The 25,667-nt window shown below is 37.0% G+C and overlaps 1 long non-coding RNA gene across 3 annotated transcripts in view; it reads right to left on the bottom strand.

Moving 5' to 3' along the window:
• The window catches only part of LOC140597428 (uncharacterized), a 49,024-nt gene that overhangs the window by 13,419 nt on the left and 9,938 nt on the right, over window positions 1–25,667 (bottom strand). For all 3 annotated transcript variants that reach the window (XR_011999247.1, XR_011999249.1, XR_011999250.1), the window contains exon 2: window positions 7,717–7,928. This is a non-coding gene — a long non-coding RNA (uncharacterized lncRNA). The remainder of the gene's footprint in view (window positions 1–7,716; window positions 7,929–25,667) is intronic.

Raw genomic sequence — 25,667 nt, forward strand, 5'->3', positions numbered from 1 at the left:
TTGCAAAGACCATCACCACGGATCCACCATTCACTTGTCCTGAACCTTACACACAAGCACACACCTGTAAGCATACACGCAATAGCACTTTACAGCAAAAGACAGCAAGACACATTTAACCGTATTATTGATAAATCCCCCAGAAAGCTTTCCCTGGAGCACATTGCAGCCAGCAGATCTGACTGTAAATGATAAGTCAACCCCTTAGCAATTACGGTGTCGGTTCTTGCTGTCCATTTAGGATTGCTTGGGTTTACCATTTAGGGTTTTTTTTTTAATCCTTTTATGGGTATCTCTGTTCAAAAGAACAAAATGGAATGCATGCGTGGTTGTTCTAGTGATGGGTTTGGTGATGGATTCCATCAAGGTAAACATTATTCTCTATGGACTCCAAATTCATCTTTCTTGTCTTAATGTGGTTAAGGAAGTGGCCAAAAAATGCAAGGAAAGCAATTGAGACTATTTGGTGACTCCTATTTCACCAGGGAAAGGCAGAAGGCAGTCAGGAAGCACATCATACTTGGGAAGAAGGAACTAAGCGAAAACCCCCGCAAAGCATCTTCCTATAGCAGAAATCAACGCTACACTCTAAGTGACAAAAGCTTTCCAAGCCCAGGACAGTATGATTCCAATAAATGTATACAAATAATAATAAACAAAGATTACTGGTCCGGGAGAAAATACAGAAATTAACATTTTAAGTCTGCACATTAGAGTTGGGAGGTATTTAACGAAAATCCAGTTTTTCCAATAGATTTTAGTCTATACTAATGTAAAAAAGTGAAAAACTTTAGAAGTGTCTCCAGTCATTCCAGACATTTTTCACTGATAAAAAATCAAAAAGGACAACTTCCAAGTTTGTAGAAATTGGCTGGGACTCGGCAACTGGCAATTGGCGGCAGATATTCATTCCCTCCCCCGTACTGAGCCTGGTTTTTGAGCCATAAACCCTTTGAAGTCCATGGGAGTTCTACATGCAGAGGTTGTGTCTGGTGAATCTGGCCTTTGTGTTTTTGCTCCCCACCCCGACACACATTTAATAAATGTTTAGTGCTGAACTAATATATATCCATGTAGCATCTTCTGCTTTTCTTCATAATATATGAAAGTTGTATTTAAATTATATAATCCAGAGAAAATATTAACCTGTATGACTTTCATAAGCAGAAATAATTCAACTAAAATTACAAATACGTACTATGCATTAAGCAAATAGTGCTTAAATATGTACTATAAGTACTACATAGAATGGGAAAGTAAAATTTTAAAATTTTCATTTTAAAATGAGTAAAAAATGTATGTATAAAAACATTTATATATGTGTATATATGTATATATATGAATGATCCAGAAAAGTATTCCAATTAATTTATAAATTAGCTTTCGCTCTCTCTGTCTCACTCCTCCTCCTTCCTTCTCTCTTACCCTCTAACTCAATCTCTCTGCTCCGTGTCTCTGTCTCTCTCTGTCTCTCTCTGTCTCTCTCTCTTTCTGTCACTCTTTCTCCTAGTTAGAAGACTTTAAAAGTTGAATCATTTGGCCTCAAATTTTCCACATTAGTGTCTAGGCTAAAATGGAATTTCTTTTGAAGGCTTAAGCAAAATCCACCTAGTTATTTGTGAGTTATGTGAAAAATAGAAGAAATATGTTTCTCCAGTTATAAAAAAAAATATTAAGATTTTTCTTTTTGCTCATGTAAGTCAATTGGAGCCAGAGGTACAAACTTCAACTTGGAAAGATTTGAATCCTATTAAGGAAAGGAAACATCTGAATTCAGTGAAAATCTTCTAAGTATTTTTATTCTTTATTTATGGAATTTAAAAGAAAGCTGGTTTGAGTAAACCAAGTAAAACATGTCTATCTAAAAAGTCACAGAATCATTTCTTAGGGTAGTCATGGTGCATATCTGCATGCATGAGCTTGTGAACTCTCTCTCTCTCTCTTTCTCTCTCTCACTCTCTGCTTCTCTGTCTCTATCTCTGTCTCTCTCTCTACCTTCTAAAGCTGAGAGAAATTAAGTGAAAAAAAAACATATTGCAAAATTAGAGGTAAAAATATTAAGAACTTCAAGCCAGGAAATGACTAAATGAATTATTCGTGAATAATGGTAGACATAAGTGAGGGTTGTATATATGTGTAAAACATTATTAACAAAACACTAGGATTATGTTGGGATTGCACTTCGAGTTTTTCACTTCTTAATTCATAGGTATCACATGCAATCCTGTGCCCTGCTCTCATTCCAGATTAATCCAGCCCTGCTCCACCCTCTCCCTCAGCCCTGTTTCCATTTCCAGATGCTTTTAGGTGGCCTCTCCGGCCGCTCCAATCCTATGGTTTCAAGAAACCCTGTGTACTACAGTTTATAAGCATCTTCTACTTTATTTCTTTACATGGTTCAAGAAAGACCAGTTTTCCCAGATTTTTTACATGGAAACCCCATCTTCTCTCACTGTCTTCTCTCTGAGACATAAGTGAAAGGGTCAACACTTAGTCTCCATTTCCTCTTTCTAGCTCAAGGCACTGGCTTTGACTCCTCACCATCCTCCTCCATCCTTTGCATTCTTTGGACTGTAGATCACTCCTTTATATTAGTAACATGTTTGCAATGAGACTGAAAGTCTCTTACAGACTTTCCCCATCCCTTCCCCCCTCTATTTCCCTCACATCAGAACTGCATCATCATTTCTATGGATGACCGTCTCCATGTCCTGGTTTTCCAGCTCCCATACTTTAGTAAAATGTTGGCCTCGGCCTTTTGATTCCCATGACACTACCACAGACCAAGCTCTCTTCATTTGCAACCTATAGTATTGCCATGGCCCCCAAACTAACTTCTGGGCTCGGGATTCCTCTGCCTTTCTTCAATTCATTCACCATCTTGATTTCTAGATGCAACTTTAACTATCTACAAGCACTTTAATGCATGGTTTCTCAGGGCATGACTTCCAAATAACCACATAATCAGATTTCACCACTCGAGCTTAGTCTGTAAACTGCGAAGTTTATCTGACTTACTGCTATGGAAGGTAAAAATCAAGGAGCACCTGGGTGGCTCAGTGGTTGAGTGTCTGCCTTTGGCTCAGGTCATGATCCCGGGGTCCTGGGATCAAGTGCCGCAGCAGACTCCCCACAGGGAGCCTGCTTCTCCCTCTGCCTGTGTCTCTGCCTCTGTGTCTCTCATGAGTAAATGGATAAAATCTTTAAAAAAGAAAAAATAAAGGTAAAAATCAGACACTTTTCTCCCCCCACTCTTCTTTATTATTCATGTTATTATTTTTTCTTACTTTTTAACTTCATATACAGTACTTATATACAGGAGCTTTACAGAGTATTTCTTAAACAGTTATTCCAGAAGAAGAGAGATGTGAAATTATTACTTCTGGAGAGTGGAACAGCTTATAAGGCTTTTGCTCTTTATTCTGTACCTCCCAGTCTAGTTACATGTCCTTGAATTGCTTGCGAAATAAAAATAAATAAAACGGATGTTCGATCATGACATTCACTTTCAATGACTGTTGATTTTCTCAAAAAGATTAGCCTTTCTATAACTCATCCTGTTGAAATTCAAGTGTACCTCTCCCGTGTAACCCCCAGACCTCAGGACCTAATCTGTTTTTCTGCTTTACAATGTTATTCCCTACTTGTCTTAACAGTTTGTCCCCAAACTGTGCAACTTGCCCAGAACTATGCCCTCACACTGAGGGCGGGCTTTATTCACCAACAGGCCACACACATCCAGCATGTCATGATGCTGTGCCCCCTATACAATTCTTGATTATTCATCATAGCAAATCTGTCCAGAGGAAGATCAGGTGTGTCGCATCCTCTAGCTAAGGCACAGTGAACAAAAGCCCTCCATACGGCCAGAATTGTTTCTTGCACCCTAGCCTTGTCCCTGCCAACCATACCCTCTTCCAAAGAATTCCCTCCTACCAGCAGCAGCAGCCACATAGGTAAAGCACAGACTTACACAGGGACAAACTCACACAGATAAGGACTTGATGTTCAATTTCTCTGTTCCCTCCAGCTCTTCTTGGCAAGATTGTAAGTAGCTGCAAGACAAGAATTTTTTTTTCTTCATGAAGAAATGATTTAAGCTGAAGGAGTCAAGAAGAATTTTGACAACTAACAATATGATGGACTCAAAAACCTGCAACATACCTCATTTTAGCACCACTCCCTACTTTCGTAAGTAAATGTATACATTTGTTTTTTTTTCCCCCTAATTCAGCAGAGTTCTCATTTGAGGGAATATCTTTTCTTGCATGCTTTATTCTCATGTTTAAATAAAAAGAATGTTTTCTTTCACCGTGTGTGTTTTTCAAAAGTGAACTTTCCATTTCATGTTATGGATAACAGTGGCCAGCCCAAGTTCCACGATTCCCTAGCAAGGGTCCGGTCCCCAAATCAGATGAGATGTACTCATCACTCAGTCTAGGCAGCCATCCGCCAGGTGGAAAGTCCTCAGGCTGCATGAGAGAAACAGCCAGAGAAAGAACCTCACAGCCAAGGAAAGAGAATATAATATTTTGAAATATTTCAAAAATGTCTTATGGAGAAAGGACAGTCTCTAAATTTGGACAGAAGAAAAAAGATGAAGAAAGCCACATTTTCCATTTTAGCAGCCTAAAATATGTGTCCCTAAGGGTGTTCTCCATCAAATAAGAATATCAAATTATTCCAGGAAAGTTTGTCAAATCTGCAACTTCAACACAGAATTTCTTTACAAGCACAATATTCTTTTTTGTAGCTGTCAGTCATTTGATAATCCTGATGCACCTTCTGTTCTCATCAAAGAGTCTGAAATAGCCATGAATCCTGTCTTTGATGATTGTGGTAGAACCAGAAAGGAAAACAAAACATCACCTAGTTCTGCTTTCCTCTGCTTTCTGTACTCCATCCACATCAAATCTTTTATTCCTTTCAGTTCACCCTACCTCTTCTATCTCTGAGCCAATGAACTTGCTGGTCCCTCTTCCTGGAACAAGCAACCATCCTCACTTATCTAAAGCCAACTTACCAAGTACATCTTATGTATTATCCGTTCACTCTGCAAATATTTAGGGCAGGCCGACTAAATACCCAGCACTATTGGAGACACAGGTATTACATCAGTGAGCTCCTGGGCTCCACATTCCAGGAAGGGGACAGAGGCAATAAATAAACAAATAATATGAAGCATCTCAGATGGCAATCAGTGCTACACCGGCAGCAATAAATCAGGATGAGAAGAAATGGGGTTCTGAAATAGTGGTGGTGGCTCATGGAGTGTGGCCAAAGTATAGCTCTTCAATGACATTTAAGAAAACATCTGAAGAAGATGAAGAATGAATCCGATGTGTATCTGGGGCAAGACTATTCCAGACAGAATGATCAGAAAGATTCTGAGGGGCACCTGTGTGGCTCTGTTGGTTAAGCAGCTGACTTGATTTTGGCTCAGGTCATGATCTCAGGGTTGTGAGAGCAAGTCCCAGGTCAACTCTGTGCTCAGTGGGGAGTCTGCTTAAGACTCTTTCTCTCTCTGTCCTTCTGCCCACCTCTCAAATAAATAAGTAAATCTAAGAAAGAAAAAGAGAAGGAAAGAAAGAAAGAAGAAAGAAAAAGAAAGAAAGAAAGAAAGAAAGAAAGAAAGAAAAAGAAAGAAAGAAAGAAAAAGAAAAAGAAAGAAGGAAAGAAAGAAAGAGAAGAAAGAAAGAAAGAAAGAAAGAAGAAAGAAAGAAAGAAAGAAAGAAGAAAGAAAGAGAAGAAAGAAAGAAAGAAGAAAGAAAGAAAGAAAAAGAAGAAGAAGAAGAAGAAGAAAGAAAGAAAGAAAGAAAGAAAGAAAGAAAGAAAGAAAGAAAGAAATACACACACGATGTTGGGTATGTTTGAGGAGTAGCACAGACACCAGAATGGCTGGAGCAAGGGGTCAAGGAGATAGGAGTCATCAGAGGATTTTGAGCTAAGCAATGGCATAAACTGAGTCCACATTGGAGTTGTGGAGCTGTGTTGGGAACAGGTAGTGGGTGGAAGGGGACAAACAAGGACAGTCAGGAGACTTGCAATGATCCATGCAAGAGATGATGGACACCTGCAGCAGGTGGTGATAGTGCTGGTAGTGAGACATCGCAAGATTCGGGATATTTTGAAAGTACAGCCTGACAAGATTGACTGAGGAACCGGATGTGAGCCTCATGTTAAATGTGACGTCCTCAAGGAAACCTGATGTCAGGCCAGGTTAGGACGTCCTGCTATGCACTTTTAGGCAACTTGATATCTGTCCTTGTGAACACAGTGCGCCCTCTCAGTGTTTATCTTTATACTGGTTGTTGTTTTTTCCCTGTAATCCCAGCTGCTTTCATGTACTAGATGCCAAATAAATACCCTATGAAATTATTCAGGGAATGAAAAATTATAGCATTTGTACATTCCTTTACCACCACTTTTAATGATTTCTTGAAACTTGGTGACCAAGAAACTCCCATTCGCCCATCAAAACCCAATTCACATATCACCTGAATCCTTCCACTTCTCCTTTCCCAAAACAGAATTAATCACTTCCTCCTCTCTGGTTTTGTATCTTATAAGATCGCACTTATTGCCATGGATCACAATTTACTTTGGCAGTGTGGTGAAAAAAATTTTTCAGTAGATATGCTCTTAGCAAACTAGGCTGTCTAATGGACAAGGATTTCTATTTCTGCAATGTAATAAACTCTCCTAATGTACTCTGGCTTCCAGAGTAAGTGCTATGCACACAAATGCTAGTGTAAGTGACTGTTAAAGACGACAGCAAACAATATATTGAGCATTTATGACGTCACACTCTATGATCATTATCTGCCTAAATGATCACATGTGCTTTTCACAAAACACTATGAATTAAAACAATCATTACTTCATCTTACAAATGGGAAAACTGAGTCTGAGGTGCTTGGCTGATCTCCATAGGCAATAACTATTATAGCCAGACTTCAAGATTGTTACCGAACAACCTCTGTGCTCTGCTGTCTCTACAAGGAAAAGGCTTGAGTTCCATGTCCACCCCAGACACAGTAGATTAAAATTAAGGTAAATCAAGTGTTCAAAAAAAAAAAAATCAAGTGTTCAATAGGAATAGGAACTCGGACCCCAAAGCTGAAGCCAAAACTGGCCATGTTGATATATCTCCCAGAAATTTCCAGAAATATGAGAGGCAATCAATTTCCCTTGAGTTATGTAGTGAAAGCACTGACTCTACCAAATTTCAGTTCCAAAAGATACACTATTCCTCAAGAGGCACTCGTGCTACATTTATTTCTTATGCTTACCTCTTTTAGAGCCTCCAGTTTCCCTGAAGGAAGGGCTCCCCCTATCCATTTTGATGATCTGCTACTCAGCAAGGTCTTATTTAGCTTAGTAGGAAAGATTCATTTGAATCTTCCTTCTTTTGTGGGGGGAGTCAACTCAAAGCTAAAGCACCTGAATGACTGGACCACAATCATGCAGGTCATTTTGTTTTTCCGTAATAAAACTTTACTCTTACACAAATCTACACCTTTTAAACAATAAAAAGGAAGGCCCACTGATGCCTAGGAAGAGGGCATGCAGGTCATTTTTATCAGGTCCCTTGATTCCTGGTCTAGTGCCTGATATCAATCACCACGTTGAGAATCATAAAACAGAGTCATGAACAAGAGAATTCAGACACAGGAAAGAAGAAAGTGAGGGAGCATTTGTTTTCTTAAAACTTACAACAAACTCGAGATGCAGGTTCGGTTACATTTCCCATTTAGCAGAGAAGCACCTTCTTACGGATACTGCAACGTATATAGCTCCTGGGTGGACATTATCTTCATTTAGTAATACTTTTTAATATGATTTCTGCTCCATCCGTAAATTCTCCCATTCAAGTCCGGTGGCATTGGGACAGTATGGTCATTTGTATTCCACTGAATGTCTATTTCCTAGAGTGTGACAGAAATAATCTTCAATATAAATGACTCGATAACTCATTATCAGATACTTTGCCAGCACCCTACCTGAGGCTGACACCTTAAAAAAGCAGAACGGAAACATTTTATAGCCAAGAATGAAATCGAGAACCAGTAAAGTATGTACATATTATTAAAAAATAATAATAATAAAGTAAAGCAATAAGCAGATAAACTGCAATGGATTTTCAAACATGATTTTTTTAAAATGCAGAGCTTCGAGGGATGCTTGGGTGGCTCAGTGGTTGAGTGTCTGCCTTCAGCTCCCCACGGGGAGCCTCCTTCTCCCTCTGCCTGTGTCCCTGCCTCACTGTGTGTCTCTCATGAATAAATAAATAAAAATCTTTATAAATAAATAAATAAATAAATAAATAAATAAATAAATAGCTTCAAGTTCTGGCAAATTCTTGTAATAGAATGTATCTTACAATTTATGGACACTTTCTTTCAACATCTACTCCTGCCACAAGCGCAAAGCTCTCTTGATATCTTTCTTATGCCCCTTCCCTTCCCACATGTCCACACATATTTGGTAAAATTCCTTCACATGTGTTTTTTAATTAATAAACTTGCAGTTATATTTTCCTTAACACCAAGTCTTTGCCTGAAACAGGCTAGACATTCCCTACAAATGGTTATAAGTTGAATTAAATTTAAGCATTAAATTAGTTCAATGCACTAACACTTCCATGAGGACTTCTTGTTTTATATGTCTGGTCTGGAGGTACAGCATTGAATAATGAATTTCTTTATGTCCTCAGCTAACCTCTGAGATTGCTTTTTGGCTGCAACCCCGGCTGTTAATCTCAATCATATATTCTTTAGTTGGATATAGCACTTTTGTGTCTTCTGGTAGACTATTTAGGGAACAATCCTGAACATCTATCATCTTAAACTCTGTTTCTATGTTGTCTGGGGCTTCCTAATTATGTAGATCAGCCTGTGCTATACTTGCCACCAATTTATCCCTGAGAGAAAAAAAGCTCTAAAGCACTTCTGAGAAATGACTATGGGCATAGTCACTGGTGTCCTTTTTGGGCTAGTGCCTCATAGGTTCGCCCTGCTACCCCAGAAGAAAGCCAGAGCTATACCATTCAAGAACATGTCTGAACAAGTGACTGAACCATGGCTCTTTTAGGCCAGCTGCACTCTAAATGACTCCTTCCTCATCTCAAAGAGGTGGAAATTCTAGAAGAGGTGGGGGGAAATAGGTGATGGGGATGAAGGAGAGCACTTGTGATGAGCACCGAGTAAGTGTATGTGAGTGTACATAAGCAAGTGAATCTAAGCTTACGGAACTGTTGAATCACTATAATGTACACCTGAAACTAATAGTACACTGTATTTTAACTAACTGGAATTTAAATAAAAACTTTAAAAAAAAGACGTGGTAATTCCAACCAAACTTGATAACTTTATTCGCCAAACACACCGGTAGCTCTTAAACCTTAAGAGCAATCAGAATCACATGGGGAAACCCTATTAAATACAGATTCCTGGCACCAACCACTAGAGGCATCAAATCAAATGGTTCAAAATGATGACAAGAAATCTAAATTTTTAACAAGTACCCCATATTTTATTGAGACAGGTGGTCTTTGGGTTATAATGTGGTGAAAACTACTGGCCTTCCATCTGTGTTGCATGCCATCATGTTTCTATTATCTCAAGTTTATTATTTCTGTGAATTAAGGAGATGAACAGAGACTCCACCAGCAGAGACTCAGTAAAGCTTTTGGTCTCCACTCGCTAGAAAAGAACACTGTGGAGAATTCATTTCTGAGGGTACCTTTCTCTGCTGTGAGCCACATCAGCATATATACTGGCAATAACTTGTTTACTGGTATTTACTTTCTAAATTCTATAGCTATTGTGATTTTATGATATCTAATCATGCCCATAATTAAGTCATATCCCAGCAGGTAAATTTTTTCAAGAGCACTAATTTGCATAGTAAAGTCCAACGTAATCACAATATAGGATAAGCCACAAATACAGAAGAGAAATAATATTTGGTAGGAAAAAAATATGACTAAAATCATAAGACATTGAGGAAAAATGATATAACAATTTGGCTTTTCCCTTAGATGTTAACCTGATCTCAGTCTTACTCTGTTTCACTAAAAGTAAGTGGCTTCTCAAAAGCTTATTTTCTGCTTTCATATTATATCCAAGTTACTAGGTCAAGAGATACACAGTGAGTTAGAGAGGAAGGGCCCCAATACTGAGACACACACAACGGCAAATCTTCCAAGAACCTCCAGAATTTACCGAGTCTGCAGGATAGCTTTTGTGATCTTTTTGTGTGAAATCCAGTACTGTGTCAGCCTCCTAGGGTCTCAAGTGCGCCTTTCTTAAAAGACCTCAAGATTTATTCACCCTAGCTTTGAATGAGTGAAAATGTGTTTTGTTGAAACTTCCCAAGAAATAACTGCATTTACTATGGAATCTTGTATTGTTTATGGGCCTGATGAAAGCATTTGGCATTTAATGATTCCCAGACTATTTCAACTTAAAAAAAAAAAAAAAAGGAGAAAGAGAAAGAAAAAGAAAGAAAGAAAGAAAGAAAGAAAGAAAGAAAGAAAGAGAAAAGAAGAAAGAAAGGAAGAAAGAAAGAAAAGGAGAAAAGGAAGAAAAAGAAAACAGAAGAAAAGAAAAGGATGGTGGAAGCCAAATGTTTTCAATGCTAAAAGCAAAATATGTGGTTTCTGAACACCTTACAAATGAATTAATGCAATGATTTGCCTCAGATGTTGTGAAAAATTTTAATGACGGTTGACTTGTTCAAATGAGGAAAATGAAACATGAGAAGAAGTGACTGAGAACAAGCTATCCAGGTGGCCCTCTGAAATTCAAGTCTGTTGCTATTAGCTCTGGTTTAATTATCTTCCACTCCCTCACAGTTTTCCCACAAATGCTAATACTCCCTTTGAAATCTCAGCCCCTGCTTCAATCTGCCCATTTATCGACACCCTAAGAAGTGATGTACTGTGCTTATTGTCCAGCCAATTAGAGGCACCACACGTAGTGTAGAGTAACAAAAACTAGATATTGAATGGCTACACATACTTTTTGGAATTTCTTATAATTAAAGAAAAAAAATTACCTTTCTGGTTTTCACCAGCTTATATACGGGGAAAGAAACCAATGTGAGTTTGGCTTCAGAATATTGATAAGATAAAGGTAACAACTTACATGAGAGAAACACCTAAATCTCATTACTGAAATTAAGTTATCTCAGAACTGTGGAGACACAAGACCTTCCACCGAAGGACTTTCTCATCTAAATATGTCTTCAGATGTAAGAAATCTGTCAGTATTGATTGCAATACCAAAGGTTTCGTTTTATTGAGTGGGAAAGCCAACAGAATTTATGCACTTGCTTTGCCAAAATTGCTTAAGTTTCGAGGAAGTTAAAACAACAAAAAAAATTCTGGAGCACAGCGTCACAGTGGACATTCTTTTCATTCCTGATTTTACTATTTTCAAGTCAGAGAAATATTGAACTCTAAATGCACAAGCTATGAAGGCTCATTTATGGCTTGAAAGTATCTAAAATGCAGTGATAGCAAAACATAAAATTTCCCTGGAGCTCTTTCTAGCAACATGTTGGTTATAGCAAAGTTAGATTTTCACACCTCTCACCCCTCGTTGCTGCATGTCTTCTCTTCCTCCTGGCACCCCAAATCCAAGGAGTGTCTCCATATCCTAGCCTAATGTCTTCAGGGTTCCCAATGCAATGGCCTCTCCAGAAACGCCCTCCCTGACAATAATGTATGCTCCAATTAACCTCTCCCTCCAACTCTTCCAGTCTTTCCAATCATGGAAACTCTTTGGATCTGAGCCAGCATTTAGCTAACTTTTGGGGATTAAATACCTATAGTAGTAAGAACTCTTTTCTTTTCAAATAGTGAATTCCCTGATCAACTAGTTTAAGCAAAAAGATAATTTATTGGCTGCTTTCACTTAGAAAACTAAGTGGTTATAAACTAGTCTTTAGACACAACTGGATGTAGGATTTCAAATGACGTCATTAGGAATCTCACACCTATTTTTCATATGTATCATTTATTTTTAGGTGGGTTTTGTCCATGAAGAGCAAAAATGGATCCGGAAAGCTATAACTGTATATACTTCATACCTACAATCACAGGAAGATAAGGACCCTTTTTCTTAAAGCATGCATATCTTTCCCCTCAAAGGGGGCCTTGATTGAGTCGGCTTGGATTATCTCACCAGACTAAACAGTCCCCAGGTTCAGTAGAATGGGCCTATGATGAATCGGTAAAGACCAAGTCCCCACTCTGTGGCATGGAAGAGGTGTCCCGATTGATAGCCCACCCTCCGAGTGAGCGAGGTTCACAAAAGGAAAAGAAAGGCCATTCTTTTTCATGCCACTGAGGATTGAATTCATCGCTAGAGGTGTTTTTATTCTTAAAAGATTCTTAATACTAAAACTATTTTCTAATTGGTGGGATTGCTGGTAGGGTGATCAGGATGTTGGAAGCATTATTTTACTAAAGAAGCCTTCCAGGGTCCCCTTGAGGATGTCCTATCTTAATTTGCTTTTTATTTCGCGATCAGGATGACCTAATTCCCCAGGTGTACTGGTCCTTGAAAATATATGGGCATTTATCCCTTTCTAAAAGACATTTGAGGAGTGAATCAGGGGTCAAGGTACAAAGATACACACGTACTTCTAATCTACTCTGTAATCCACACAAACAAATTTACTGAGGACTTTGTCTCCAGTTCCATTCTGAAGCATTGTTATAAACAAAATCATCCTCAGTAAATGGAGAATCATATTATTGTTGAAGCAATCAAGTAAAAAGGAAAGGAACTGTGGAGGATAGATTTTTCTTCTCAAAATATAATTCTTCAACTTCAACCTTGATACCTCTGATGAAAGATCATCTTTACTTACTTTGTTATAAATTAGACAGAATCTTGGAATTACCTCTTAACAAAACTATCCTCGAGGCCTCTTTGAACCTGATATAATTTAGATTGTATTTATTTATTTGGATACCTATCCCGTCATTAAAGATAATGAATTCTTGACAAAGAATCATAGCTCGCAGGCATAGATCATTAGGTAAAATCCTGTCCAATTTTTTTTTTCCTAAAAGACTATGAAATCTGGCATGGAACACCTATGGAGGTGCTATGTTTACAGCTTACAGCTGCAGCATTACAGAGAAAGGCTGGAAATGATGCGCTGCCATTACACGATAAAAAGTAGTAAGAATTTATTGTAAGATAATAGAGTTAAAACATTTCAATAAATAGATTATGATATTTATAACTTGAATTAATATGGAATGCTAAAACTCAGTACTCTGCAGATTCTATGAAATCACAAATTGTCCATTAGTTATTTCAAAAACTAATCTTTTTAAAATGCCCGGGTAGTGTTGAAATATGCCCAATTCATCTAGAGACTCTCATTCATTTCTCACTCTCTCTTTTTTTTTTTTTTTGTCTCTCAATCTCCATGTATGTGTACACACACATACACAGATGGATTTCCATTGTATTTAATGGAAATTGTCTTCATCACAAAGGGACTTGAGACAATCCCTTGCACAACTGAATGAGACCTGGGCCTTGATGTCGCATGGGTCTAAAACTCAGTGTGAAGCTTCCCAAAGTATTGTTGCTCTTTAATAATCCATTCTCCACATAGTTGTCAAAGAGCCCAGGTAAAAGAATGCTGTGGCAGTGCTTGGCCTTGGATTGTCCATAAAATATTTGACCATATGCATAACATAGATGAAAGCAAGAAGCCCTGGCAGCTATTGTAAAGCAAGTTGAAATGAGGCAGATCATAACTTTTAAAGAGTCACTGCTAGATAGCCTCAAACAATGAGGCATAAAAGTGGGTGGTTGGAAACCACAGCAACTGCCAGATCTTCACATAGCTTTAAAAGAACTAGTTTGGGGGGGTGGGAGGTGGGGGGCTGAGCAGACTTCAGGCTGTCTGGAAATCGTAAAAAGAAAAAAAGTAAAACTTCAGGTGATAGGGGAAAATACTAAGTAAAGAGCATATTATATGTGCTCTCATTTCATTATTGGGCAGTGGTGTTATGTTTTTATCTCTATGTATAAGATCTTAATTACCAGTCATAGTTCCTCCAAAACTAAAATGTGACAACAAATAGTCAAAGGCAAGTACGTATACATGCATGTATATGCACAGAAAATGCATGATAATATCTAATGTAATGAAAAATATTGAGGAACTGGTTATTCTACTCGAGTGAATAGACAATAAAATTGAGTCTCTTCAAGTATCAATAATTTTTTAAATAAGTTTTCCTTTTTATAACCAAAATATTATGTACATCACATAACCAAATTTGAAACAATTTTTAATGTAATTTAATATATTCTTAATGGCAGATTGATTTTAAAATCCTTATTGAAGTCTAAAAATATTTTTCAATGTACTTTTGTGTTCCCACTGTTATTCATAATTATCTTGCCATAGTGTCAAAACTTTCACGTGTCTGTTTCTGGCAACAGTCCCCACTTGCTTCTACTTAGCCCTTCTACCTGTATGGGATGATAAACAAGCTCATCAAGCTGTTTTAAAGTGTCATTTGAGAAGAGTTTCAAATAAAAAACAAATACAGGCTGGTCACCCTGAAGGCAGCTTCTCCCAACTTCCCAAAACACTGCCTATGAAGACTTAGAAAAATGCAAAACCCCAAATGAAAATTAGGACAGTCAATCCACAATCCAGAATAGTTTCTATACAACATGAACCAGATGGATTAAACTTCAAGGAAGGTGGGAAGAACATTTAGCTACCTTGTAACTCTGCCCTCTGAATCAGGCTACACAAGATACATATCGACAAGGAAACAGCACTTGCCCCACTACTAAATAGATGTCACATTTTGATTACTCTAGAGTGCCATCCTCACTCAGCCTCAATCCAACCCTTTTACCACAATAACCTAACCCATGCGTACACACACACACACAAACACACACACACACACACACACACACACGCTACTTTCTTCATCCTTTTAGAAATTAAAGCTTAAAGGAATGAGAGGCATGTAGGGATGAGAGTGCTTGATCCCATTTTGGAAAATGGAACCCCTGAGTAAAATATTGTAGAGGGCAGGAAAAGCATTAATAAATCCAAAAACATAGTGATTATAATATATTCCATTGATTTTTTAAAATTTTTTATTTATGATAGTCACACACAGAGAGAGGCGCAGAGACACAAGCAGAGGGAGAAGCAGGCTCCATGCACCGGGAGCCCGACGCCCTGGGCCAAAGGCAGGCGCCAAACCGCTGAGCCACCCAGGGATCCCTCCATTGCTTTTCAATGTAATGGTTATAGCCAGATAAGATATTAAGAGTCTGAAGAGAGGGCTGGGGACTGTGCACAATAACGCAATGATGGTGTTGGAATAAATGCCTAGGACATACGTGAAGAACAGGAGCAGTCAATACAGCCTGTCTGTGGAAAACACTAGTTCTGGAGAGATCTCCACTCATTCAGGTAACAGTGAGAAAAAGAAAACCATATGGGTCTTGGAAAATATTGCAAGAACAAGAAAAAAAGTACCTCTTTCTAAAGAGTAACTAGCTGAGCAACCAGGGAAACAGAAAATAAGGCATTCTCAAAAAACACAAAAACATGAAGATGAGGCCCATGGAAAACAGGGGCAAAAAAACCTCAAAATGCTGTTTTTAAAAATATGACATTTTAGGGTGCATGGGTGGCTCAGTGGTAGAGTGTCTGTCTTTGGCTCAGGTTGTGATCATGGGATCTCGGGATCAATTCCCACATGGGCCTCCTCGCAGTGAGCCTGCTTCTCCCTCTGCCTGTGTCTCTGCCTCTTTCTCTCTCTCTCTGTCTCTCATAAATAAATACATAAAATATTTTTTAAAAAATTTTAAAAATCTGACATTTTAAAAGATCTGCAATCTATTAAAGAAAGTAAAATAAGATTATAAAGGTAGTAATAAAGTACATATTGAAGGTAACAAAAAAACAAAATTGACAAAAAATATAAATAAAACCCTAACATGTAGAGCAAGCTAGATACACTTCTCAATAAGCCAAAGGAAAAATAACACAAGGAAAGTAAGCAATAAGTAAAAATTCATAATTATGAAAGACAGAAAAATGACAATGCAACCAGAAATTAATAAAGTTACTGTGAATGAATGCACAATGTCTAAAGCAGAAGCAATAATGAAAGATTTAATGAAATACAATTTCCTATGCTAAATAAATGACCGACATAAAGATCAGAAAGTCTCAGTAACCTTTGAACCCAGAAAAAATCCTATAGACTCATGTTGTGGTATATCCAGAAAAAATGGAGTTTGGATGGTAAAGAAAAAATAACAAAAGCATCTGAATATTTCTTAATTTCATAAAAATCAGTTTAGTCCTTCTTTAAAAAGATGAGTGGCAGAAAAATAACAGATCAATTTCTAGAGCTTTAAGACAATAAAAAAATTATCCCCAAATGGCATTCTTCACTAAAGTTGTCTTTTATAAGTGCAAGCCGCAAGAAAGCAGATATTTACAATATAGATATCACAAGATATTTACAAGTAAGCAAGAACTCAGAAGACATAACGCTAACATGCATGTAGCTTGAAAAAAAACAGTATTTTAACAGCTGCAGATTAACCAAACATAACTTTAAAATAGGTCATAAAAATGCTGATAGTGAATATTAAATATGGTTTACTGGCATATGTGTAAATTTGAAATATTTAAACTTTTTTTAAAAACACCTTATGTAAAATAAATATTTTAATAATAATCCAGGTGGAAATCTCTAGATTAGTGATCATAATTTTAAGTGACCACAGGGCTTGGGGACCAAGGCCGATAAACAGAGGTCCAACCTTCGCGAATAGGTGTGGTGTGGACCACGCTATCCCAAAACAGCAGAAGCTCCTCTTCATTATCAGGCAATATGAGCCAGATCAACAAATTTCAAGAGAAGCCAGAAATCTATACATAACGTTGCAATTTCTTTTAATACACCCGGAATCCAACTATCAAAAAAAGCACTGAAGAGTGCCAAACGAAACATGTGTTTGAGATTTGAGCCATCGCTAACCAAGTTTTAACCTAGACACTGAAAAAAAAAAATTGGAAAGTTTTAGAAATACAAAGATAAATAAAAGACCAGGGATCATATGTGGGAAGTTTGGGGGATAGAAATGTCTTGCCTTTCTGGGGATAAAAGAAGTTTAAAAGAAAGATTGGATTGGAAAATTAGAAATACATAGGGTATCAGTGTTTAGGAAAAAGTATACTAGCAATATTTTATACTTGATCAAAGAAGATAAAGCAAACAAAGCATTGCAGCATAGTGATGTCCTGCTGTGCAAATGACTGTGCATTGCAAAACCAAAGGACCCTTAAGTGTCAAAAATAAAATGGTGCTCAATGATTTACTATACAAATACTAAAAAGGAAACAGAGGGAACAAACTTATTATGAGACCTACTGAAACTGCAGGTAAAATGCAGTAAATAAATCAAAGTAGGTTACTCTCTTTTGAAATATGATTTAATGAACCGTAAATACAGAAAAATGTACTGTTACAAAATAGAAAGTAAATTTAAAAAAAAAAGAATAAATTAGGGGCACCTGGGTGGCTCAGTGGTTGAGGGTCTGCCTTCAGCTCATGTCCTGATCCCGGGGTCCTGGGATCAAGTCCCACATCGGCTCCCTGCAGAGAGCCTGCTTCTCCCTCTGCCTGTGACTCTGCCTCTCTCTCTCTCTCTTTGTCTCTCATGAATAAATAAATAAAATCTTTTTTTTAAAAGGATAAATTAATAAAGGTACAAATTTTGTAAGTAATTTTAGCTTACTTTTATTTATTTTTCATTTTTATTTTTTAGTAATCTTAACTTATTTTTAAAACATCATATATTTAAATAAATATAATAATAATATAAATACAAGTGTCTGACACATGTTTAAACATATGCAATGTAACCAAAGTTGTAACCAGGGGCAAACGTATACCCTTAAATGCTTCTTAATATTAACAGAAGAATAAGAATAAATGAAATAAACATTCAAAGAAGGGGGAAAAAACTAAAGTAGACAAAATGATGAAGACAGAAGAGGGAAGAAATATGGCAAGGATGTTAAACTAGATTTTTAGAGCTGATTATAAAAAACAGACTTAAAACCTAGGGCCAATCAAATCATAAGACATGATGAGTAGTATATTCCAAATTTAAAATGAGATAATTAACAATGAGCTCATTATATTTAAAAGATGAAAATATGTGCATTTCTATGCTAATTAACTTGAAATTCTTAATGAAATGGATGCTTCTCTAAGAAAACCTAGATTATCTAATGGTTGAGTTTCCCAGAAGTTGAGCCTCAGAATAAACAATGATAAGTAAAAATTTTGCAGACAGAACACAAGAGTCCACACACCCGCACTCCAGCTCTGCCACTGTCTGCTGGGTGACCTTAGACAAATCAACTCACTTCCTTGACCATCCCTTCTCTATCACTAAGAACTTTGAAACGGGTGATCATTGGAGTCTCAAATGTCTCAGCATCAAAATTCCTTTATTTTCCTACACAATAGTTACACACAGGCATGCGTGAGGAGAAGGATAGTAAAACATAAGAGAAAGTAAAACCACAAAGAATAATCATATTTTAGATCTACTCTCCTTGCTTCTTCCCTCATTTGTGTATCTGCCCATATCCATTTATATTAATTCAAATGGCATAGCTAAGGAAATAGTAGCCAAAAAAAGTTTATTCGATATTCTATTCATTCATTGGCTTGCCCTGAAATTCTTTCTTTTCTTCCCGTGTCTTAGGAATATGTATTTTTTTTCTTCCAAGTATCAAGAAGTCATATGTGGTCTTTTGTCCTTGAACTCCTGGGGGTGGCTTCCAACACCTAAGTCTCCCTCCAAATCACACTTCAGTTTTGCGGCCTCTTTTTATATCGTGTCATGGAAAATAGCCAAAGTGAGCATCTGCGTTCCTATTCTTCCAAAACCTCCACATCTCACCCTTTCTGTGTGATTTCTCTTTGGAGTTTCATATCATTTGGCATCTCTCTTTTTTAGTGAGGGTGACACTCTAAATCTTTTGTGATAGCTCCAGGATTCAGATATATTGACTCCACTCCCGCTGCCAATGCATCAAGTTGATCAGATTTTGAAATTCCATCTGGTTATGATTTGAGTGTAATAGGCCCTATAAGTAAATCTGTTCATCGGATTTATTTCAAAATTATCTTCCTAACTAATTGCAGGTTATTAGAATAGCCATGAAGTGAACCAGAACAAATAGATTTCCTTGTCTCTGGAGCCTGAGGAGGATGGGGAAGGAAGAGAGGGAACAGAGGAGGGTTAACTCAAATATATCAAAAGCTTACATGGAACTACTCCACAGTTCTCACTCATCATTTCCCCCCGTTTCTGATGGTTAATCGTATTACCAATCCTGAGCTGCTAGGGCTCTCCTTTGTATCTTTTGAGATTAAATTTTCCTTTATCTTTTACATTTGTTTGTATTCTCAGAGAAGCAATTATATGACAACATTGTGCTGTTAGATGTGCATGCAGTTATCTATGTGTGTGAAGGCCTAAGGTACTTACCATGGGTAATATTTACTAGACACTTACGATATACTATTTTCTCTGATAGGTAATTTCATGCACTCTGCTTGAAGCTCAGAGAAGAGAGGGTCCAACACTACACCCATGAGCCAGGAAGGGCATCCACCAACACAAGGTGGGCTCTCAATAAATAATATTGCGTGAATAAATGAAGGCATCATTCATTTACTCTTTACAACACAAAACGGTAAGTGCTGTAATCCTCCTTCTTACACATAAAGAAACTAAGGCTTGGTGAGGAGGGTTACTTGCTCACAGTCACATTGCTCGTAAGTAGCTGAATTAAAATGTAAACCCAGTTTGGACTGAGTCCCGAGCCTTTGCCATGTTACTACCCTAAATCGATCACAGGTATACTAAAAGTCTGCATTTGCTTCTGTTAAGGTGGGGTAGATTGTACTTGAGAAGTATCTCATTGTATATTCAGAGCATGTCCCAAAATTTCTGGAACAATCTTAGATGTGTTTGAGCCAGAGAGCTTTTTGGGTCTAAGAAATCCTAGAAGAGAGTCACAAAGGCTTTGCATAGTTTAGACAATGGCTTCTGATCGTTATTTAACATTCATGAGTAGTGACAAATTCCCTGGACATTCTAAGGAATGTAGGCCATCCCCTATGCCCTAGCTAGAAAACTTTTATCTTTTTGACTAAGAAAACAAAACAAAACAAAAAAGCCAATCTAAACACAGATGAGGTTGATATTGTTATGGAAAATCTTTACCTATTAATAATTATAAGCAAAAATTCAAATGGATTGAAAAATAGTTTTAAATGATTTAAAAATCAATCAGAGGCTTGTATGTTTCAGAGCACACACACATGCGTAGAAAGGACAGAAAGGAAAAACCAGAAGCGAAAGGTAAAATATGACTCAGCTGATAGTATTACGTCCTGGGAGATCACACTACAGCAAATAAAGTCTTTGTAAATATTCTTCCCTCTTAAAAGTTACTAGATGCTATGTAATAAAATAATTAAAATGTATTCTAATGCTAAGTATTGCCTTTCTTCAAGGTAGATATTATGCATTTTTTCCATAGGCAGAAGCCAATTATGTCTTAATTACTCTCCATGTTATTAAGGATTTTTAAAAATCCCCCTTGGGAAATGAACAAGGGGTGGTGGAAAGTGAGGTGGGCGGGCAGTGGGGGTGACTGGGTGACGGGCACTGAGGGGGACACTTGATGGGATGAGCACTGGGTGTTATGCTATATGTTGGCAAATTGAACTCCATTTAAAAAAATATGTAAATAAAAAAAGAAAAAGAAAAAGAAAAAAAATCCCCTTTGGTCTGATATAAGAGTTATTGGTCATTCATCGTGACTTCATAGTATATCCGAGAATAGTTCTGTGAAGAAGAGTTGTTATGTTGTTATTGACATTACAAATGTATGGATATCTTTTCTTCTAGAAAGATCAGAACAACAACAAAAAAAAAGATCAGAATATGCTACGTTCACATATGATTTCACAGTTTATGGTACTGAATCATCCCAATAGTTTTGCCATCACGCATTAGTCAGTTTTTTTTTAGTATGACAGTGGAATAGACATTTTGTCTTCCATTAAGTAAATTGGATTGCTGCAATAAAAATCTAAGTACACATTAGAAATGAAAGTAAAGATCTCTAAGTTACAATCAAGGTCTAAAACCAGGCAATTCACAATCCTACTTGGATTTGCTGTTTTATAATTAATTTCACTGCTTCAGTTTCTTGGTTTATAACCTTGATAATGACCAAATTAATGAGTTATTAACAAATTTGCTCCTCACTTGTCCAGGTAAAGATTGATAAAGTCTAGGAGTAACTGCATTTGATGGACAAATCAAAATTGAAATTAAGAATTATTTTCTCTAATTTTGCTTGCCCTAAAAGCTATGCTACCCATAACATAAACTGACCAAAGATTAGCACTCAGCGCTTCCCTAGATCACATATAAATCTGAGCCTTTCATTTTTGGCTCTCTTTACTAACCATTCAACATAACTGTGAAAGTTAAAAAAAAAAAAAAAAAGAATCATTCTTAGCCTATTACTGGAGAGAATTTGATGTCAGTCCACACAAGCAGAACTCTGAGAAAAGGACTCTGGAGTGACTCTAGTACCAGTCACCAGCCTGTATTTCTCTTGATCTTGGTCTTTGAAAGAGTAGATCCTGGCCAAGCCAAGACAATTGATGACAACCTCCCAGCTCTGTGGGTGTTCCCCAAGTAGAATTTCCAACATTCCATACTCAGACCTAGCAAACAAAAGCCAAAAGTATAAATCTATTGTCATGGAATGCCCATTTTCCACTGAGAAATTTGTTAAATTGCTAAAATTGCTCATTAGAATTTGGAAGTCCTCTAAGACCAGTTAGAATTGTCATTTATCTGTTTAAATTCAAGCACCGGAGAGAATGAAATATTACCTAAAGGAGGGTACTTCATGGTGAAAAAGAGAAACTCTGGCATTAGACAAACTTCTAATTCTGATTCTGCTTCTCACTGGCCATTCAATCCTCACTTCAACTCATTGAACCTCAGTCTTCTCATCTCTAAAAGGAGGGCAATCGCGGTCTCTCAATGTCTACATGAGGTTATCTGTGAGAGTTAAATGAGAGAATAGACCTAGAGCAAGGACTCAGTATAGTACCTGGCACATAGGAATGACTCAATAAATACTATTTATCTCTCTCAACACAAATATAAAAATCACTTTGATTTCAACAGTATTAATTGAGCATCGCTATGTACTAAACATCAATCTAAGCACGAGCTACATCAGTGAACACAAGAAAGATCACTACCCCATCGAGTAGGGGGAGATGGGAAATAAACAATGAACATTATAAATTAACTACTATAGAGTTTTAGAAGGGGGATAAACAATGAAGAAGAAAAAAAAAGTAAAAAGAGCAAGGATGACTCAGAGTTGAGTGCTAAGAGCGATAATAGGGTGGTTGTGGTGAACCTGTAAGGTAAGATTTGGTTTACTGAGTTCCTCAGAGTTTAATAATTGTTAAAATTTTATTATTTTTTCCTTTGTAAACAGCACGCAATAAAATAAAAATTCCTTTGTCAGTGTTATTTGGCAGTATGCATTTTTCAAAATCAGAAGTTTCACCCTATGTCATCATCCTTCCTCCTTAAAAATTGCTAGGTTGACAATTGCAGAATCAATTGTTGACAACAGATTATATAATCATCTCTAAAGTTCTGTATAAATCAGCGCTGTCACAGAAAGCCCCTCTCTGTGATTTCATCATAACCTCTCACACGGACTGCTCCCATCCAAATCTAAAGCTGTTTTCTATCAGCGCTGTGAGAGCTCTGAAATATTCACCTGGCAAACAAAACCCTCCTGCTTTCAAAAAAAAAAAAAAATGTGCCCTCACTGTGTTCCAAAAAGTCTATGGAAATCTACATGTTAAACCAATAAAAACCAGGCGGTAGCATATGGAACATTTTTCCAATTATTTCCTCCCTAAGAAAACTACTTTCTGCAGGTTGAATCTCAGGTGTTTTGGATATTGCAGATTCAATAGCTCTTTAAACTTTTAATTGGTTCATGGGCCAGTTCTGGAATAAATAACAAACCTGAGGAAGACTTACTGACAGTTTTTAAAATAAGTTTTCTGTGGGGAGAAAGAGGATTCCTTAGGTAATAGGACTTACTCCTTTGGATTCTGAAATCAAAAAAATCACAAAGGGTCTAAGAGGATGGTATTTTGAAAATGGATATCTGTTCCAGCTGAGTGTGGAGAAATGCTGGTAAAAATATCTTTTTAGAAAAATAAAATGCATGTATCTACTGTATTTTTCTTCTTCTTCTTTTTATTTTGTTTAATCATTCACTTCTTACTATACCTTCTACTGAAAGGGTTCATGATTCTGAGAAATAAAACGCAGACAAGTTTCCACTAGAAACATTAGCTTCTCTTATCAAAGCAAATATTTTGGAAGTCCAATCCTAACATTTACTTTCAAAGAATACCTTCTAGAAATTACTTCACTTTTTAACTGTTTTTAATTAAATGTCTCATTCATAATTTTTATTTTGTTTATTTATAATATGAATACAAATATTTTCTGTGGAATTACAGAAGAGTAAATGAAAATATGGCTACCTCAACACTCAATGATTTTCCAATGAAGTGCTTCCCTCCGAATATGATGTTTGATCCAGAAATAATAAAGGTTTTATTTGCATAAGCTCTGACACTTGGAATTTTCACAACTTGTATTTACTAAGAATGACTATTCTGGAAAAATGGTTCTTCAAAATTTATATCAGCAACTTTTCCAATTACTCTAATCCATTTCCTGCTTGCATTCTCCTCTTGCCCTCAACCAAACACAAAGCACTACTTAGAAGCAATATAAACACATATGTGTACACGCACACATACGCACACACATGCACACAAGCCGCTTGGTTTCCTGACTGACAACCTTTGGAAAATGATGTGTTTTTGGCCTGAAAATATGCATTAGCAATAAGGTTGGTTACATGTTAGCCAAAAGGGGGGAAAAAAGCGCAAATGTAATGGTAGGAGGTTTTGCTAATGGATCTGAGTGCCACCAAAGAGTTCTTGAAGTTTCCATAGCTTTGGTTTCTGTAATCTTTTTGGAATTTGCTCAGATTCTCTAGAGACCTACAAATACCAATTTAAGAATCATTGTTCCTAAACATTCCATGTAGTCAATAGGGTCAGAAACGTCAGCTTAAGTTTCTAGAAACTAAGTTCCCAATCCAAATTCCACTAATCTCAAAAGAGATCATTGGTTAAATTTTAGCCCTGGGGCTTATGAATAGATTATATTTCTTTTTGAAAATGTACACTTCTGCAGTAATCTATAGTCTGCCATCATGAATGACTCTTTTCAAAACGATGCATTATTTAGAAAAGTCAGATGGATGGCTAGAAGTTTCATCGGAAAGCAGCTGATCACGCGCAACAATTTCTGTTAATCTGACACACATATAAATGCAAGTCCTTCAAGTGTGCGGAGGGTTCAAATCATTAGAGTAGAGAGTAGGAGTGAAAGAATATGTTCGCTTTCCTTGTCTCATACAGGCAGATATGCTGTTATTCATCCTTCAAAACCAGTATTATTCCCTTAAATAAGGATTCCCAAGGAATTTATTAGTGAATTCCTCCAATGAGAAGCCAACATATCTCTATTTTTTACCACAAATCCCTAGCCTATACAAAAATCCTCATGAAGTTATATGGGATAAAACCATAGCATTTCTTATGAGTATGTTCTCACATTCACACATAAAGCTGTCCAAAAGCCTAATATGGTTTAGTTTCCACAGTGCAGGATCTGCTAATTGGATCTGCCTATGTTTTCCAACTCACAGCATCCTGCAGTGCTAAGTATCTAATATAAACACTCCCCACTGAGACTCCTCATAAACCCAGAATTTTTTTTCCCTCCTTGAAGTAAGCTAGTGAATTTAGATGGCCTAAATACTAAAAATAAACTTGTGTTTTAATTCCTTACCCACATAATCCAATCCTGCACGTAGAGTTTAATAACGATTATCCATTTTTTAATCTTCCCCAAAAGACTAATGCAATGTTGCTGCAAAAAGTACAAAGAGAGAAGGGCAGGACAATGTTTTGGCAATCTCAGACATTACCTTCAAGAAATGAGGCCATTTTCTCTTCACAATTTCTTGTGGCTGTTGGTTTACCTTTAATGCTTATTGAAATAAGAATACATACAGGAGAGAATGCAAATTTTTTTAAGATTTTATTTACTTATTTATTTATTGGGGAGAGAGAGAACAAGAGAAAGAAGGCATGAGCTGGGGGAGGGGCAGAGGGAGAGAGAATCTGAAGCAGACTTTGCGCTGAGTACAGAGTCGCATGGTGGTGGGGCAGGGGGCTCACTCCCATGACCCTGGGATCATGACCTGAGCTAAGAACAAGAGTCAGATACTTAACTGACTGAACCACCCAGGTGCCCCAAGAATACAAATCTTAAATGTGTACTGTGATGAAATTTTATAAGGTTATCACACACATTAACCACCTAGATAAAGGTAAAGAACAT

The sequence above is a fragment of the Vulpes vulpes genome, unplaced genomic scaffold, assembly GCF_048418805.1.
Source record: "Vulpes vulpes isolate BD-2025 unplaced genomic scaffold, VulVul3 u000000739, whole genome shotgun sequence".
NCBI classification, from domain to species: domain Eukaryota; kingdom Metazoa; phylum Chordata; class Mammalia; order Carnivora; family Canidae; genus Vulpes; species Vulpes vulpes.